This window comes from Phacochoerus africanus, chromosome 2, assembly GCF_016906955.1.
Source record: "Phacochoerus africanus isolate WHEZ1 chromosome 2, ROS_Pafr_v1, whole genome shotgun sequence".
In the NCBI taxonomy this organism is placed as follows: domain Eukaryota; kingdom Metazoa; phylum Chordata; class Mammalia; order Artiodactyla; family Suidae; genus Phacochoerus; species Phacochoerus africanus.
Genome location: NC_062545.1, coordinates 119,242,383 through 119,256,959, shown reverse-complemented (window position 1 = coordinate 119,256,959; position 14,577 = coordinate 119,242,383). Strand labels below are relative to the sequence as shown.

The 14,577-nt window shown below is 35.0% G+C and overlaps 1 protein-coding gene across 1 annotated transcript in view; it reads left to right on the top strand.

The window, feature by feature from the left end:
- Positions 1 to 14,577, top strand: part of LOC125120750 (protein unc-13 homolog C-like) — a 137,962-nt gene that overhangs the window by 46,740 nt on the left and 76,645 nt on the right. The gene's annotated exons all lie outside the window — the stretch shown is intronic.

Genomic DNA, 14,577 nt, shown 5'->3' with positions numbered 1-14,577 from the left:
CTGTTTTTGTCTTCTTTAGTTAGTTTTTGTCTCCTGAAGTTTATGAAATAATCTCTCGTGTTTTCTTCTAAAAGTTTTATTGTTTTACTTTTCAGTTTTAAGTCTACAGTCCATCTGAATCTCATTTTTGTGTATATCCCCCCATGAAGTTGTATGATATAGTAGAAAGAACTTATACTCTCTAAAATCAGACAGATCTGGAGAATATAACAGAAATATACAGAAGCGTATGTGTAAGAGGACACAAAGCATAGTTTTTTTAAAAACCATATTGAATAATTAATCTAATTTTATTGGCATGGAAAAATGTTGAATGAAAGGAGAGGGCTAATAGTACATAAAGTATTTATACATTGTATGTACACATATATTTTAGATACATTAATTCATACAGTTATCCTCAAGGGTAATCAGGCATACTTTAACAACATATTTGTTAATGATGAGATTTATGGTGATCTTTATTTCTTCTTTGAACTTCTCCCTACTGTGTGAATTTTTCTTCAGTGAACATGTATCTTCATTTCCAAAATAAACATGAAAAAAAGCATCCTTATTTGAATACAAATCAGTATACATGGGAGAAGAGTCATCCAGAGGTACCACAACAACCTTTGGGATACTTTCATTCAATCGTTTTTCTTGGCATACGTAGGTGGTGGCTGATTTATGTTTTAATAAAAAATGTAATTCCTATTTAATTGGACTTCTGAATCTGGTACAAGTCTGGCCTGGGGGAGAGACTTTACCAAAGGAACTCCTTGTGTCCAATAAATAGGTTTATTTCTCTAATGAAAAATAATGAGTCATTATAAGATATATTGCTTTTAAGATTTAGCGACACGCTTTGTGAAAGAAGGACCCAATCCCTCCACATCTGTGCATATTTATTAGTGGCCAGTTCAGCTGTATATATTTTGCCTTCCTGTCAAAAACATGAGGGTATATACTCTTCTTCCATCCTCTGTACCTTTTCCTCTCGTGACTCTGTACATTTTCCTTTCATGACTCTGTACATGTTGTCCAGCTATCCCATAATCTCTGAAAGTGTCACAGGCCATCCTATTATAAGTAATTGTGCCACACACACACACACGTTTGTTTATATATATATATATATATATATATATATATATATATATATATATATTTCCTATTTAGAAGCCTAAAGATTTTTTTTCTTTATTTTGTCTTTCAACCATTCCAGCTGATGTCTTTATTCACTAGTATCTAGATGTGAGTATCTTTTCACTAGTGGAGAATTTCTTAACTTCATACTAGCTTTCCTCTCTCTCCCACAAAAATATAGTTCTCTTGGGAGTTCTCATGGTTCAGCGGGTTATAAACCCAACTAGTATCCATGAGGTTGCAGATTCAATCCTTGGCCTTGTTCAGTAGGTTAAGGATCCAGCATTGCTGTGAGCTGTGGCATAAGTCACAGACTCAGCTTGATCCAGTGTTACTGAGGCTGTGGTGTAAGCCAGCACCTACAGCTACAATTTGACCTCTAGCCTGGGAACTTGCATACTGCTGCATGTGCAGCCCTAAAAAGCAAAACAAAACAAAACAACAACAAAAACAAACAAAAAAGTCCTCTTTAACTCTTAATTATTCATCTTATTATTGATGCTTTTCCCTTTGTTTGCACTTTCGTTCTTATATTGGATCTCTACTCTCTAACAGAAGTCTCTCTGACTACTGTGTCAGTAATCTATTCTCTGATTGTCTGCTCAAAGAATTATCTCTGCATTCTGGAAGAATTTATTAAATTAATCTTCAGATTACTGCTTTGTTTCCTAAATTGTCAGTTTGCTCTTTATTTTTCCTAGTTGTATTTTTAATTATTTAAATTTTCCATTTTTAAAAAATTTTATTGAAGTATAGTTGATTTTCAGTGTTGTGATAATTTCTGTTGAATAACACAGTGAATGGAAATTATATCCATTCTTTTTCAGATTCTGGTCCCACATAGATTATCACAGAATATTGGTTAGAGTTCCTTGTGCTATACTTTTTAACTTGTAGTTGTACTTTTTAAATAAGATATTGTTTTGTTTTGTTTTGGCCTCCCCTGCAGCATGCAGAAATTCTTGGGGTGGGGCAAGAGTCGAACCTGTTCCATAGCAGCAGTCTGAGCTACTGCAGTGACAACACCAGATTCTTTAGCTGCTGTGCAACAATGGAACTCTGATATTGCTTTTTAAAATACATGTACAGAATTAAAACAATCAGCACAAAAGAATATTCTGTGAAAAATTTCTCTTTGATGCCTGACAAATTAATCACTGTTTCTAGTTTCTTCTGTATTTCCAGAAATATTCTAAGCATACACATGTATGTATGTATGTATCTTTTTTTCTTTTTTACCTAAGTGATGATGTATTATCCCTACTCTCTTGAACATTGCTATTTTACTTAACAATATAATTTAAGGTTTGTACTATATAAACACATTTAGATCTATGTCATCCTCTGTTACAATTATATTGTTATCAATGGAAAGGATGTATAAAATATACTTAATTATTCTTATATTTCTAAGTATTTAGATTGCTTTTAATATTTTGCTAAGATAAATAACACTGAACATAATTATTTTTGTTTACATGTGCAAATACATTTAGAAGGGAAATTCTTAGAAGCAGGATTGCTAAAAGATTTGCGCATTTAAAATTTTAACATATAAATGCTAATTTTTCCCTATGAAGCAAAACAGAATATTTTCCACTGTTGTAATCTGATAGATAAATACCATTTCATTAAATTTTTATTTCTTTAAATGTGAAGAAAGTTATATGTTTCACATATTTAAGGCCATTGTTTCTTTTAAAAAATGTGAAATCCCAAGGAAATTATTAATAAAGTTAAAAAAATAACTATTACCCCAATAAAAAAATTAAAAGTAATCAGATATTTAGAATATTGTAACCACTTATAGCTAAAATATAAATTGAGTGAAGCATTTTTTCACCTATGTTCATGACATAACTATTAGTTCCATTTCCCTTCTAAGTAATAAACATGATGGCAACTTAGAAAGCAAAAGAAAAATAGTTTAGTTGAAATCTACCAAAAAAATGTCTCCACTTTTTTTTTGTACTTTTTATTTTTATATGTCGTGAATAATTGATAGAAAACAATTTTATCCTAGAAAAGAATCTCAGCTACAGGTTACATTTAAATAAGTAATGAGAAAATATATAGGAAACTAAAAGAAATGAAATCATAAAGATTTGAGTCTTTGAAGAAAAAGCCCAAAGCAAGCAACAATTTTGCCATAAAAGTTTTAAACTGAGAAATACATGAAACATTATTTATGAGTGGATTATGTGAGCTATATGCATAGGATGAAATTATGCTTATATTTTATTGACAATTCTTAATAAAAATTTAATTGATATACATAGAGGGCCTTTTATTCTAATAGAGAAAATTGGGTCTTTTACGATGCAGCAGTGGCTTTTCCTCATGGGAAGGTGTACACCAACAAATTTTTGGACCACTCTCAGTTACTCTGCCTTAGCCACACTGGCTTCCTTGCATCACTTTGAAGTCACCAAGTACGCATCTTCGCTTGAGGGTCACTCCAGTAGCTGTGTTTTCTACCTCAAAAGCTCTTCCAGGAGATGGCTGCATGGTTTGCTCTCAAGCTTCATTCAGTTTGCTTTCATGGCACCTCATTAGAGATCTCCCCTGAGAGCCCTGTTGAAAAATGTTCGCTCAGCTCATCTGCTCCCTTATCTTGCATTATTTTTTTCCCAGAACACTTACCACTACTTCACATTCTGTTGAATAGTTTTTATTGTCTACCTCTCCTCACTATAATATATATATATCCAAAAATTGCAGGAATACTCTTTCTTCTTCTTTGCTTGGTTGGGGAATAGTACTTGGCTCATAGTAGATAATCAGTAGTTATGTTGCATAAATGAATGAAATGCACATTTTTGTCCCAGGTACTACCTTTCATGGAAATGCCTTATACTACCTGTATTGCTAGGACTGTGGGTAAAAGTACAATATAAGTGAAGCTTGTTTTTGTTTATTTTTTTTTTTACCCTCACTCCATGAATTGTGAATTAACACCAGTAGTTTCCTTGGGCGCATGCAATTTTACCATTATTTTTCAGTCTGTTAACCATCTCGCTTTTTAAAAACTTTCATCTCATTCCATTTTCCCCTTATAGCTATCCATCTCTAGTTTCCTAGTGCCAGATTACGTGGTCCTGTCTTCACACTGCTTCTTGAATTTCCAAGGTCTATGGCTCAGACAAGTCCTGCAGCATTCTTCTAGGTGGTATCATGAAATGGTATGCTCTTCCTTCTGGGTGTCTGGGATGGAAGAGTAGTTCCACATTATGGCTGGCCTGCAAAACACTTCACAGATATAGAAGTCTGTGTCCTAGATGAGGATTATAGAGGGGATGTTGGTATTGTAGTGTTTAATTTTGGCAAAGAAATGTCTGATGTCGAAAAGGATGGTTGAATGGTACAACTCATTTGTGAACAGATTTCTTATCCAGAAATAGAGGAAGTTCAAGTTTTGGATGACACTGAAAGGGATTCAAGAAGTTTTGGTTCCACCAGAAAGAGTCAGTCTCACTCAAAACCCACCAGTCTAGATTGGGGATTGTAAATCTACAGCAGAATTCTAAGCAGGGTATATCAGAGAGTGTAGCTATGAAGTGTGGTGACCCACATCATTCCTGATTTAATTAAATTGTGAACCTCAGTTCATTCTGGGATTCTGCTGAGAGATTGGTTGTTAGTTATGAGTAGGACTGCCAGCTACAGGCATAACTATTTCTGGCATCAGGTTCAATGGTCATGGACTAAGGCAATCTTTTATTAATTTTGCTTGCTTCTTTTTAATAGTGTTCTGCTGAGGCTTAGTGCCAGAAATGCATCATTAGAGAAACTTGAATATCTTCTCTCTTAACCTACAAAAATTAATATTTGTTCTTTTGTTGTCAATAATTCTTAAGAAAGTTGACTACAGTAATTTATTGTCATGACTAATTTTTTCTCTTCTTTTGCTGCTTTTCTTCTTTGGAAGCTTCACATTGGGCCAGATTACTTTTTGTTAACATGTTATTGTTATGTATAGTCACTTATTTTTTTTTTAACTTTGATCTTATTACTCCAAACTTTATACCTTATAAATATCATAACTTACTTTTGCAGCCATAATTTTAGGTGATAGCTCACCCTGAAAAATATGTTAATGTTACCAAACCTTTATAGAGCTGCTCTAAAATAGATCATGATTCTTATCTCTCCCCCTCTTTCCCTTCCATTCTGTCTTTCCCCTTATCTCCCTTTCTCCCTCCCTCATTCTCCCAGTCTCTCTCATTTTCTGTCTCCTTTTTTTTTTAAATTCTAGTCACATGGCTTAGCATTCTCAGTATATAAAGAGTCCATGATCTCCATCCGTATATGGTAACTATGCATTTATGCTTATCTTTGATAAATGTTTATGTATGTATATTATATATAAAAGTCCAATACAGACTACCAAAGCTTCTGGGAGTCAAGATTGGGGTTTGTGAGCACGTGATATCTCATAAAATTCATGTGCATTGGGCCTCTAATGCTGGCTTTTTATTTGATATTTTTTACAGACCTTCCATATCACTGCCTCTTAAAGATAGAACAGGCTGTCAAGCACTTAGAGGGATGTTTAAGAGAGCCCTAAAAAAAATTGAACACTACCAACTGTAGGACTGCACAGAGTGTTCATGCAATAAAATGATGTCACTAATTAAGAACTGGAAAATGACACTGTGCTGATTGATGATAGCAAATTTACTTTTGGCATGATTATGGATCGAGTGTACACCACCCCAGTCCTGTAAATTAATATATAATTGTATAATTCTGCATTATACATAAAATCCCATGCACAGACTTTCAGAAGAAAATACATTCTTTTTGAGTAACTGCTGGCAAACACTATCTAAAGGAAAAGAGGCATATCCTTCTAAACTGCCAAGTTTTTTCATTGTACGGTTTTAATGGAGTGTTTTTATTCTGGTAGTAAAATATTCACACTTCTCATTGAAATTCAAAGGTTGTATTATGTACAAAATTATTATACTGCAGTTCAAAAAACTAATTAAATGTTTTATTTTGTAAATGTAATGAGCTAGTTAAATCTTTGTTGCCAAAATTAAAAATGTAGGAAGATTGATGGCTAAATAAACTATGAGTCATTCACATTGTATGAGATAAATGCAATATTGTGAATATAGTCTCCCAGTAAGCAGAAGATACTTTGGGAAAATTAAAGATAATTTAAAGTATATTTTTAAATTTGATATTATAATCTCTTCCCTTGTTATTTGGTATGTTGTTGTTAGGATGTAATTATAGTTTATTTTAAATATCTCCTTATAATATATGATTAGACATTATGGGAGAAATACATGATGACATGAGAAAAATAAGCTTGTGGATTTGGGAAAATAACAGCTCACTTTTTAGCTGTTATTTAAGTGGTAATAATGACTGCTCAAAATATAGCTGAGAGCTTACAGGCATCAAACAAGGCTGACAGGAAAATAAAGTGTGATATTAGTCTATCTGCAAAATGTATGTATTTTAATTTCTGTGATTGTTTCTCTCTCAAAGCCTAAATACAGATTTCTTAATGTGAACTTCAAACATATGATTAACTAATTTCCTGTGTGATGGTGGATCAATTCACAGTGGGGTTTGCTAGAGGTTTTTATACTGATATAGTTCCTGAGTGTGTGTGGGTGGGTGGGTGTTTGTGTATGTGTGAAACATGAAATTAGAAAGCAATAGTTTGGAGGTTAATTAATAAGTGCATTTTTTTTGTTTTGTTTTTTTAGGGCTGCACCTGAGGCATGTGAAAGTTCCCAGGCTAGGGGTCTAATCAGAACTGTAGCTGCCGGCCTACAGCCACAACAACGCCAGATCTGAGCCACATCTGCAACCTACACCACAGCTCATGGCAATGCCATATCCTTAACCCACTGAGAAAGGCCAGGGATCAAACCCATGTCCACATGGATCCTAGTCAGATTCATTACTCCTGGGCCACAATGGGAACTCTAATAAGTGTATCTTAACCTTTAGAAAAACCTATGTGTGACCCCTTGTAGCCTTAATCCATAACAAACGATTTAATACAGTGCCAGTTTATTTCTTACTTGTACAATTTAAAGTAGGTGTTTCTGATTGGGCAGCCCTCCTCTGAGAAGTGGCTCAAAGACCCAGACTTCTACTCTCTAGCACCTCTGTAATCCTCTAGAGTCTCAGAATCCTCAGCTGGATCTTCTGCCTCTGGTAGCACATGAGGGAAAAGAGAGCAAAGAAGATTTCACAGGAGGTGTTTTAGGGCAAGACTTAAAATGGCATTATTACTTCGTCCCAAAATTCAATCATAGGCCAACCTATTGCAAGAAAGGTGGGGAAATATAGTCTGGCTGTGTGCCTGGGAGAAAAAGGACTTGGTTTGTTAGCCAGTTAATTAGTTAAACCTGCCACAGGTACTGAGTTTCATGATGATTACAAGTCACTGATGAAAAAAGGTTAAATTATATTTTCTACTTCAGGACAAGCATCACAGATGGACCTTATTATACATGAGTATACCCTTTCCATTATCAATTGACTTTTTCTCAAGATCAAACCTACCTCATAACTATCTCAATAAACTGAAAACCTCTTACTGTATCAGTTGAAGTACGTAATGCATGTAAGATGTCAATTACTCTTTGGTTGAATTGGCAGAATGTGAAAACAGATGGTACTAGTCTCCCATTTCTTTCCATAGAGAGCAGAAAACATTAGTTGAAGGTGCTCGAGAGAGACGCAACTTAAAAGAATAGAAACTAATTCCCCTGAGCATGAAAACAGTTCTATTAAGGAGAGCATTCTTATTAATTCTTCGAAGTTTTTTTTTTTTTTTTCATCACAGGGGCTAATAAAATATTGATAGTTTCTCGTATCAAGTAGTTTTGGAAACTAGAATGGATGGTCTCTATGTTAGAGAAAAACCAGATTTCATCTTTTAAAAAGATTTATCTCATTCCTATCTCTTCTCACATCCATCCTCAATAGGAGAGATGTGGCAGGTGGGGGACAAGGGAGAATGGCCTGGCAAAGGTGTGGCTACAGAAAATTAGTTCCTTTCCTGGAATTGCCGGAACAGCAGGGATGAGAAGAATGTAGGAAAGCAGAGAGCTTGAAGAGTTCAGGAGAATGGGTTTGGGGAGGTCTATTCCTGAGCAGAGTGCCCAAATAGGGAAGAAGGCAAAACTGCTGCATTTAGATGAAGTGTAAATGGGTTAAGCAAGTAAACTGAAGGCCTTGTCTAAAAAACCAACTGGGACACTGCCTGCAGCTGGTTTTTACCAGCTTTCCAAAGTACAGAGGTGACTTTGTTATACAGAGATGGATGAACCTTTTCCTTTTATGACACAACATAAGTTTAAAGTTCACCCAAACTTACTACCAAAACATGAGTAGAGAGAGGAAAAAGGCCAAAGCTGTAATTGGAACAGTAGTTATAAGGTTTCACAGAGGAGACACATATATATTAAATAGCATTAGCTTTTCTTATAGGAATTTCTTTTTTTATATAATGTGTTCACTGGCTCAAATTCTTCTTTGGGTACTAGACCACTAACAGCAGTTTCTCTCTTGTTCACCTAAAACATAACATTGAGCTAAATTCCTCTCCTCCAGGAGACCACATCTCTGTGTAGATGTCAAATCATGGCATTTGCCATATAGTATTAAATTTCCTGTTATGGGTCATCCTTCCTCCCTAAGCTTTGTGCACATGGGTCCTTCATCGCATATCTCCGGTGCCTCTCATGTGACCTGGTACAAGATACACACTCAATAAACATTTCTATTATTAGATGGGGCTGGTACCCTTCCCTTCACAATTCTGATAATCTGCCAAAACTCTTAGAAGATGTGACATATTAAGTCAGGTTTCCAGCCCTAACATTTGCAAAGGCAAGAGCAAAACTGGAACTCCACATATCATAGGTTTAAATATTTACCATTTCTAAAACAAGCTAATAAACTTACTTTCATATTGATGAAATAAAAAATGTGAAACAACTTTTTTAATGTACTGAAAGTTGATGGAATATCAAAGATAATTTAATTATAATATGTATATTTGGGTATGCTGAGAAGCAATGTTTGAGTTTTGCAGTAAGGATATAAATAAATCAAATTATTATGTTTTTATTTCAGAAATGTATTTTATACTTATTTCAACAAAATTACTAATTATGTAGTTATAATAAAACATTTCACATATTTGGTATTCTATTTACAGTTGTACCAAATAATACAACCTTTCCCAAGTCACATGATATCTGCACTTTTTAATTTTTTTCTGTTTTAAAATATTTAAGCACATCTTGTCTTTGAACTTTTTAAAATTTCTTCGCAGCCTTTTTATATTCATTCTACCCAATTCATATTTTATTGAAGTGTAGCTGATATACAATACTATATTAGTTTCAGGTATACAACATAGTGATTTCAAATTTTTATAAATTATATTCCATTTATAGTTTTATAAAATATTGACTATATTCCCTGTGTTATACATAGCATTTTTACTTCTTTTTTTTTTGTCTTTTTGTTGTTGTTGTTATTGTTGTTGTTGCTATTTCTTGGGCTGCTCCCACAGCATATGGAGGTTCCCAGGCTAGGGGTTGAATCGGAGCTGTAGCCACCGGCCTACACCAGAGCCACAGCAATGCGGGATCCGAGCCGCGTCTGCAACCTACACCACAGCTCACGGCAAGGCTGGATCGCTAACCCACTGAGCAAGGGCAGGGACCGAACCCGCAACCTCATGGTTCCTAGTCGGATTCGTTAACCACTGCACCATGACGGGAACTCCCGCATTTTTACTTCTTAATCCCTTACCCCTATCTTGCCTCTCTGCCTTTCCCTCTTCCCACTGATAACTACTAATCTGCTCTGTTGCTGAGTCTACCACTTCTTTGTTGTATTCATTCATTTTATTTTTTTTTAGATCCCACCTGTAAGTGACAGCATACAGTATTTGTCTTTCTCTGACTTTTTTCACTAAGTATAATATCCTCCAGGTCTATCCATGTTGTTGCAAATGGCAAGATTTCATTCCTTTATATGGCTGAGTAATATTCCATTGTGTATATGTACCACATCTTTATCTATTCATTTGTGGATGGGCACTTACATTGCTTGCATATTTTGGCAATTGTAAGTAATACTGCTATGACACTCGGGTGCATGTATCTTTTCAAGCTACTATTTTCATTTTCTTTAGATGTATATCCAGGAGTGGAATTTCTGGATCATATTCTATTTTTTGTTTTTCAAGGAACCTCCATACTGTTTCCACAGTAGCTAAGCCAATTTACATGGCCAGAAACAGTGTACTAGGGCTCCCTTTTCTCCACATCCCTGACAACATTTGTTATTTGCTCATTTTGATGACAGGCATTTTGACAGATGTAAGATGGTATCTCATTGTGGTTTTGATTTGCATTTCCCTGGTGATTAGTGATGTTGAGCATCTTTTCATGTGCCTTTTGGCTATCTCTGTGTTATTTAAAAATGTTTATTCATGTCTTCAGCCCATTTTTTAATATAGTTTTTAGGAATTTTTTTGAGTTATATGAGCTGTTTATATATTTTGGTTATCAACCCCTATGGGTCATACCATTTGCAAATATTTTCTCCCATTCAGTAGGTTGCCTTTTCATTTTGTTGTTGGTTTCCTTTGCTGTGTAAAAGCCTTTACATTTAATTTATTTATTTCTGCTTTTGTTCTCATTACCTTAGAAGAAAAAATTCAAAAAATTATTAAGATATATGTCATACGATGTTCTGCTAATGTTTTCTTCCAAAAGTTTTATGTTTTCCAGTCTTACATTTAGGTCTTTAATCCATTTTGAGTGATTTTTTTTTTTTTTTGTATTTGGTATGAGAAAAAAGTTCTAATTTCATTATTTTACATGAAGGTGTGAAGTTTCCCTTTACTAATTATTTTGGATACAGATGATTTTACAGTCTTTTAACCTTAATTTTAAAGTGTTCTAACTTTCCTACATTTACTACCTTTGCTATATATTTGCCTTTACTGAGGAGCTTTTTCTTTTCATAATTTTCATGTTTCTCACTGTAGTCTTTTTCACTTCTAGAACATTTAACTTTTTCACTTAACATTTCTTGTATAAGCTGAACTCTTTTAGCTTTTGCTTTTCTATAAAACTTTTGACTTATTCAAATCTTAATGAAAGCCTTGCCTGGAAGAATATCCTTGGTTGTAGGTTTTTCCATTTCATCACTTTAATTATAACATGCCACCCTTCTGACCTGCACAGTTTCTCCAGAAAAATCAGCCGATTGCTTTACGGAAGTTCCCTTGTCTCTTTTCCCTTGCTACTTTTACTATTCTCTCTTTATCTTCAATTTTTGCTATTTTAATTACAATGTGTCTTGATGTGGTCCTCTTTGTGTAGATTCTGTGTGGGACTCTCAGTGCTTTCTGCAGTTGGAGGTTTGTTTCTTTCCCTAGGTTAGGGAAGTTTTCAAGCCAGAGACCTTGATCTAGTGTCTGCACACTGGTATGTGGGGCTGGGTCATGGGCCCTTTGGTGGGCAGGGAAGTGTCTAGGGGTTGCTGTGGGCTAAGGGGCTCTTAAGGCAGTCTTTCTGTTGGTAGATGTGACTGTGCCTCTGCCCAATTTGTTGCTTGGCCTGAGGCATCTAAGCATTAATGCCTTCAGACTAGTGGATGGGCAGGAGTGGATCCCCAGGCTAATAAGCTAGAGGGAGGATTCCAAAATGAGGCTTGCCAACACCAATGTCCACATAGTAGGATGAACTCCCCAAAATGACTGTCACCAGGGTGAGCTTCTGTTGCCCTCTGCCTCTCTAGGAGATTTCACTAAGATCAGCAAGTGGTCTGACCCAAGCTCCTTTCAAATTACTATTTCTGCCCTGGGTCCCAAAGTGTGTAAAATTTTGTGTAATCCCTTTAAGAGTGGAATCGCTATTTCCCACAGCCCTCTGGGTTTCCTAAAAGTAAGCCCCACTAGCCTTCAAAAACAAATGTTCCTTAGGCTCAGCATCCCCAAACTGGGGAGCCTGATGTGGGGCTCAGACCCTTGCACTTTAGGGAGAACCTGTGAAATGTAATTATTCTCTTGTTTGTGGTATGGTCTTGATTAGACCTCGATTCTGTCCCTCCCACCCTTCTTTCTCTGGTTGCTTCTTTATATCTTTAGTTATAGAAGGTCTTTTCTAGTAGATTTTGGTCTTTTTCATAAATAATTGTTCTGTAAATAGTTGTCACCTTAGGGTCTTCCTAGTCTACCAAATTTTTTTTTGTCTTTTCTAGGGCCACTCCCGTAGCATATGGAGGTTCCCAGGCTAGGGGTCCAATTGGAGCTGTAGCCACCGGCCTACGCCAGAGCCACAGCAACACGGGATCCGAGCCGCGTCTAGTCTACCAATTTTTTAATGCTTTCTCTCCCTACATACATTCTTAATATATAAAGGATCTAAATATAAAATGGTATTTTATTCAAAACAAACATGATTTGAATATATATTTTATAAAAGCATGATTTAAAATAAACTAAATACAAAAATTAAAGTTTTAAATTATTTTCATGTATGCTTTCAGATTTAGTTCAAATGTAGTTCTCAGAAAGTTATTTCCTTCTAAAATATTCAGAAGTATTTATTAAAATGAAGGCAAATGAAAGTTATTACTTTGTATAAACTTTTATGCAAATAACTTGAATAAAGCCAAAATTTAATGAGTTAAATCTCATAAGTCTAAATTTCAAAAATAAAAATACTGACAGTTCTAGAATTCAATAGCCATCTAGTTGGCAAAGAATCAGTATCAGGCTTCATGTATATATGTAGAAACCATGCATACGTAAACTTTGAAAGTAATATAAATCGTCTAATATTCAAAATATTTTCCACCTGTTTTGCAATCTGCATTAATTAATGAGTGCTTTCACATGCATGAATTGGAACAAAAAAAATGGGTGCTTATTCATACTTTGCTATGCAATAATCTATTGCATTTATGCTGTCCAGAAGAAGAACCTGGTGAGTGAATTAATTTACCCTTTCTCTTACCTAAAGCCTTCCATAGCTCAAATTCCTTTCCATACTACAAAGCTTTGTCTGTTTCTGTGGTCAGCAGTGGCAATCTGCAAACTTTGATAAGCATTTGGACAGTCACCTTTGGTTTCTAGGATAGAGAACAAAAGATATGTCAATGCATTACTGCGGCTTAGAAGGTGTTAATAACAGGAATAAGTGGTTTTAGTCACGAAGGCAAATATTGAGAGTTCTGGCTGCCTCTGGGCTAGTACCAAGAGTAGGATCCCAAAGGACAGAGGGAGCCATACACTATTTAATTTGAGATGTATTTATGATAAGTAGATCTCACTCTAAGTATGGGTCCTAGGATGCCTAGGATGAGGGTCTTTCCTTATCTGGATTTCAGAGTAGGAGTGCCTTCAACTCCTATGTATAAGTTTATCAAATAAATGGTTTTTCTTAAGGCATGGAGGGATACTATCATCTGAAGGGAGAAGGATAGGGGAGAACCACCACTGACGTGGGGAGAGGGTGAAATGAATTTGGAGGAATTTTATAAATAAAACATTACCTAGTTGGTAATTTTGCATGGGACTTTGGTCTATAGTTACAGTATATTACTTTTGTTACAGGTATATTCTACTTTCATTTCTATATATATACATATATAGATGTATATGTATGTGCTCACACTCTCTCTTGGTTCTACAAGTTGTCTTGAATTAATCGTTATTTAGATAATTTGAAAGTTTGTTTTGAGGTTGTTACCGCTTGTGTTTATTACTGAAATTTAACCTCTATACTCAGGTTTTGAAGAGCAGGGGTGCCCTCAGTTACTTTCTAACAATCAAATTGCTTCAGTTAGTGTTTTCATCCTGGAATGTAAAGGATATTCCTACTATGAATCAAAGCCCTTAGATTGAAGGAGGTTCACAGACCTTAGCCAGAACTTGTCAGAGGGTATTTTCAACCTGCATATAGTTAGAGATATTTGGGGTTTGGTTATGTCTATTCTTATAGCCAGATTTGGCCAAGATATTAATATTGAGCAGCGATGAATGTGTTCAGTAACATTACTTTTGTCTGTATTTCCTAGTACTATATGTCCAGATCTAAATAACAGTTTTACTTTTGGAGCAAGAGAGGAACAAAGTCACATATTAGAAAATCCTGCAAAAGAAATGTCAAAAAAAAAGTCACAGGGTACAAATAGCTTTAGTTGAACTTAAAAGGTGGGGAAGAAATCAGCTGGCTTAGAAGTTAGATATATTTCCTCTTCTTAATTCTTTAAGTATTAAAAGTCCAGGCCAGAAATGTGATCTACTCATTCACATTTCTGGTATTAATCATGGATTATGCCTCCTAGTTTGATTCATGTTTTATACATGCCTACACATTTTAATTCTTTCTGGCACATTGCATCAGGCTGAAAGTAGTCAAAATATGAAAGCTTACAGATAAA